Source organism: Choristoneura fumiferana, chromosome 6 (assembly GCF_025370935.1).
Source record: "Choristoneura fumiferana chromosome 6, NRCan_CFum_1, whole genome shotgun sequence".
Taxonomy (NCBI): Eukaryota; Metazoa; Arthropoda; class Insecta; order Lepidoptera; family Tortricidae; genus Choristoneura; species Choristoneura fumiferana.
The window spans coordinates 2447271-2453270 of NC_133477.1; positions in this window are offsets into that span (position 1 = coordinate 2447271).

Below are 6000 nucleotides of genomic sequence, written 5' to 3' on the forward strand. Positions count from 1 at the left end.
GTTCAAAGTTCGTATCGTATTCGTACCGTCCCTCACTCTCGTATTAAATAATATAAGCGTCAGCGGAACGGCAAGACACGAAGTTCGAATTTTGCGCTTCGTAGTAGGGTCTGAAACGGAATAGACGTGCTGGTCGGTGCCGGACTTTGGATGACGCGAGTAGTTATGAGCCGGAAATCCGTATGCGTGTCCGCCATCTGCGGATATTTAGTAGAAAAACAGTATTGCATTGTAAGGTAAACGTACGAGCGCTCGTCGCTGTCCCAGTAGTTGGCATCTTTAATCGCATGTCATTAGCAATAGAGATGACAGCAGGGTGTCGTCTACTGGGCACTAGCGTTCCGAGCACTCGGACGTTTACCTTATTGTACTTTTACTTTCTTCTGCGCTACCAAACTAGGAGCAAAAAAAAATGTTAACTAACAACATAGGTAATGTGATTATGACTATTTATATAAATTTATCCTAAACTTAAATTCAAAAAATTACCAATCCGCCTTTGTAACCATAAGTGTAAAAATATGAACTTATTCAAAGTTTCACTGAGAGAAAAAACAACCTGATTTCAGGTTGATTCAACAAGTTTTCGGGTTAAAATAGCGCCAACCTGCTCTTTGGTTGAAACTACAAGTTAGATTTTTTTACGTTTTTTCTCCGTGCAGACTTATTCCGACGCAATAAGGCCGTAATAGGTAATATATTTTTGAGTGGTTTGTCAATTGTATTATGTTTTTTTTTGCACAATAAAGTGTTTACATACGTACAAATTATTTAATGGAGTTCCCTTAAGCTGAGTTCCGAAGATGCTGGCATGTGACGTGTAACATTTTTACAGATAGTTCAACTCAGTTGTGCGCGCGGCCCTATGTGTGCGTGCGCTTGTAAATATACAACTTTCATTTGTGTGGCAGTGACGCGGCAGTCGTCGTCCGAGCAAGACGTGCACGCACAAAAAGGTACCCACACATAGGGCCGCGCGCACAACTGAGTTGAACTATCTGTACCCGACTGCCGAAGGAGGGCTATTTTCTTATTGGGTATTTCTTTATAAAGTTTCAAAGCGCAAGGACCTCACGGACCGAGGTTCTGACACCAAACGGGACAAATTTCTATTCGATGCCTTGTCGCGATGCGAAGCGACAGATGATGAGGAACGTGGTTTGGGTATTAATGTCAAAATAATAAGATATTTTAGCACGTCTTTATTGTACGGCTGCTGAGCTGAGAATGAATTTTGACATAAAAACAAAGTGCTGAATATGAAAGTACAGTGGATATACAAAAATTGAAATTTTGAATTGAATTTTTAAAACGAACCGAAACATGAAAAAATGAGGAAGAGGTTAAAAATCAACAAGGCTTGATCAGCCTTGTTACAGCCTAAACCCCCTATATGCAAACTTTTTAATTATATTCAGTTTGTTTCTTTAATTTTGTACATTAAGGAGTTGAAATTCATGCAAATTCATAACAGTAGTCATAACAAAACGTACAAAACGGTACTGCTAATAGAAAGCACGAAGAAATTCTGTCTCTAATAAAGGCCAAATTTTAATTTCACGCTGGAAACGGTATTTCATAAACTTGAAACTTTTTGCAATCAAAACACCCGGTGTTGTTTTTTTGCAGTGTTACTTTCTCAACTGAGTGTTCGTAGTTAATATCATTTACTTTTAACTTTCCAGACTTATTGCATGCTTTTGTTAGAAAACATTACGAATAGAAGTACCTATGCCTACTAGTTTGCACCTGTGGCTTCGTCTGCTGCATAATTTTGAAAAGATTGTCCTAATTCCAAATGTAAATCACAAATCTGGAATACTGGCTTTTAGCCGTAAATATTTTTTCCAAATTATTCATTTCCCAAGCAACGGTTTCATACTTATGAACGAACAATTTTTTTCTGAAACTGTACACTATTCAGGATTATATTTCAGGACTATCGTGTACAACCTTATAGATTAGGTTAGGTTATATTTATAACATCATGAAGTACTTACAGTTTGAATAAAAAATCGTTCATACATTATGAATCAGTTTAGAAATTAATCATTTGTGAAAATATTTTTGGCGAAAAATGAGAGAACCCACAAGTTTTCATCGCAAAATATCTGCTATTAAAGTCCACGCGTTTAAATTAAGCGTGCTTGATGAGTCGGATAATCAGTCGGGACTTTTCTTATCTGACCTTGGTCCGCAAATTTAACGTAAGCCTCGATTTAGGCTTCATTTTGTCTTCACGCAAATCTACCTTATCGTAAACTTATCAAAATAGGATCCCAGCACAACACACATTCATTTGCTCGCTACGATTTGGTGGTAATTCAATATATTTGGAGATCATTCAAATTTCGTTTTTGAATAGTCAAAAATGGTTGGTACTACCGCCGTTGAATTAAAAAAAACGTTACGTTACGGGCGTTGAATGTCTGTGTTTTGAGACAGTTTTGTCTTTCGGAAACCTTTGTCCTCCCTTTTTTCCGAACAAAATGGGGACTATGCAACACTGTGACATGCTCGATATTTTTGTGGTACGGTTTTAAGGTGTATTAAATATGATTTTAATCTAAACTTTGTTTTCACGCCCGTAATAACAGACTTTGAAAGCCATACTTAAAAACCTCACGCAACAGTGCGCCATCTAGTGAGACAAAAAACGATAGCCCTCATTGTTTTGTATGTCTTCTTTCTTTTGGTAAAATTTTCTCTTTGCAATATTTAAGATACTTTCTTTTTGTGGCGTGACGTGGGTGTGACACTATAAATAACAACATTGTGGTAGGTATCATTAGAATTTAAATTTTCTTTTAAAGGAATGTTATCCTTTGTATAAAATCTTTAGGGTAATAAGATGTTGTTTGATGGTCGTTGTTACTGTTCGCTTCAAGAAATAGCGAGTCCACTGATACCAGTATCAGGGCGGGCTACTATGACAGCGTGTTCTAAATATAATCATACTTTAGGTTTTTTTTTCTTTTTCGTGTTGAGTCGATTTAAAAAGTGAACATAGCGAGTAAGTTCTTGCTATGTTCACTTTTTTAGTTTTAAAATTTTATATGAGGCGCTATAAAGAGGAACACCCAAATACTCCGAAATATTTTATTCCGAATTTGAAAACGCTGATACTCACAATTCCTAAGACATAAATTCCGAAACACGAAATTTATTTGTTGTATCTCCGAAGAATGAATAACACGAAATGTTATTGGCCCGAAGTACAGTATTCCGATTATTAATTTTCCGAAATTACATCGCTAATTCGGAAATATGACATTGGGCAAATTAAACTTCGTGGTTTTAATATTCGTAATTTTGAATTTCGAATCTCGAATTAATATCAATCAATTTAGGTAAATTGACCTGTATAGGTTAGGTTAGGTGAGAATTGAGTCAAGGCGCAAAGCGCCTTAACTACGCAAAATAAATACGTCGACATTGTGTCGCATTGCTGAAAGTGAATAACAGTTAGTACTGTTATTCACTCCAGTCTAACGTTTACGTCATGTCGGGATTTATTATTGATCGGTGTAGGTAATGATAATATTTAGAATTTTGAAATTCGGTATTTTAGTAATCAGAATTCGTATTTTTGACATTTCGGATTATTATTGAGCCGGACTTCTTATTGTTTGGTGTATTCAAATTCGGAACTTTGAAAATCGAAATTTAAAACCTTAATTTTAATTTTCAGATTTATAAAAATCGGATTTATGAAGAATTAGAATAGTAATATTAGGATTTTTAAATCATTCGGAATCATAAAAATGGGTATTTTGAAATTAGTGATTCCAACTTTCGGAATTTAGTTTTTCGTATTTATGTAGTGTACCTACCCGCTATAAAGGAGGTGAGGGGCGTGCAGTCGGGAAAAATCTAAGGTGGACAAATGGGAAGGAAGGAATCGGTCAGTGCTAGAGTCTTACCGGCTAAAAAAAACCTGGCTGCACGCTTTCAAAACCCCTTCAAAACAGCTTACAACGGGGAGGAGAGGGTTGGAGGAGTTTTTTATCTACCCGCAGTCTTGCTTTCAGCCATGTGCTGAAAGCCGGGGCAGGTGCATTCATTCTCCTGTTAGGCTCTATGGGGAGCTTAGGTCAGTCTTTTTTTTAGTTGATACCCATTGGTTTCTCCCTAGACCAACCCTCGCCCTTTTTTTTACACATGATTTAAGTTAACTATGTTTTTTCTTGTTTACCGTCTAAAGACAGGTTATCTTTTCCTCTTCAGCTTATATGAACAGGAAAACGGTTCTGAACACGGCTTTTCCCGTTTCAAAACGTTGTAATTCTGAACGTTATCTCAGTTTTATAAAGAGATAGGTGTGGGTCGTTGCGTGATTTGAGCGAAACGAAACGAAACTGGTGACAAGAATCATGTCACTGGTTACTAAAACCAGTGATTTTAGTGACCAGTTTTTTCACTGCCTGCAGTGACGCGTTCTGTGACAGTCACTGTAACTGAACTAGAAATTAAATTAGTATTTAACGTTATTTGTTACAAGCTATTGAGCTATGACGTTATTTATCACAAGCGTCGTTTTTCGGTGTAATGTCAATAATTTCATAATCTAAGAATCGTTTCTTTGACGTTGTATAAAGTTAAGATTATAATTTTTACTCTGTGTTACTCGTGACGTCTGTAACGTTGAGGTGAAAATCGCATCACCACAAAAATAGCTCGTTACAAAAATCACCACTTGTCGCTTGATGTGAAACCAGTGATTTGGTTATTCAGCACGTCACCAGTTACTGTATATACGGTGAAGTGAAATAACGTCCACCACTATAAAGAGGATAGGTATCTCGCTTTTCTGGTAATTATAATTAATCATCCATTTAACATAGTGGGAATTACTTACGTCTGTAGGTGCGGTAGTAACACTCACTAGTTATGATATTAGTTAGGTATGGGATAAATGTTCCATGTCCTGTAACAGGACGTTTAAAGCCCGACATGATGACGACTAGGTAGATATCGGTGGTCACTGTGAACTGAAATGGAATGAAATGTAGTACATTATAGTTATATTTTTTGATGTTATAGGATTTTTTTGTTTTATACATTTATACTGTAAGTATAAGTCATGCGAATATTATTTTTGATACATGCATCACATGCTAAAAATAATGACTCCCTTCCCTAGTTTGTATCAAATTATTCTAGTTGTCATCATTCATACATATACTAACCCCATAGACTTATATAATCAAGAATGTAATATGAAGAATCTTAGAATTAATAATAAAGATAATAAATAATAAATAAATAAATATCACGGGACAATTCACACCAATTGACCTAGTCCCAAAGTAAGCTTAGCAAAGCTTGTGTTATGGGTACTAAGCTACGGATAAATATAATTATATAGATAGATACATACTTAAATACATATTAAACACCCAAGACCCGAGAACAAACATTCGTATTTTTCATACAAATATCTGCCCCGACACGGGAATCGAACCCGGGACCTCAAGCTTCGTAGCCAGGTTCTCTAACCACTAGGCCATCTGGTCGTAATAATTAAAAGTGCATACATGTCAGTTATAAAAAGAAATTAAGCAATTAATTAGGATGTCAAGTTTATGTACGTATGTAGGACCCGTGTGGTGTCGGGTTAGAATTAAACCTCTCCATTTCTTCCGTGGATGTCGTAAGAGGCGACTGAGGATATATTTACGTGAACGTTTCTGGCCCTCGAATCAAATGACAGATTTCGCATGCAAAAACTGTCATTTGATTGCGATCGCGAGCGTCAGAAACGTTAGGGAATACGGCCACTAGAATGGCAATCGTTTTCACCACTTCTTTCAGTCACATGGTATAAGACGAGGGTAGAAAGGGATGCTAAATGCGATCGCGGTAAACAAACATTTGAGCTAATAGTACAGTCAAACCATTTGATTCCTGACCTGACCCACCGTAGAACGTCCTAAGTGTCACAATAAATTTCCTTGACAAGCAATGCGATGTCACTATGACTTATTCTACGAAGAGGTT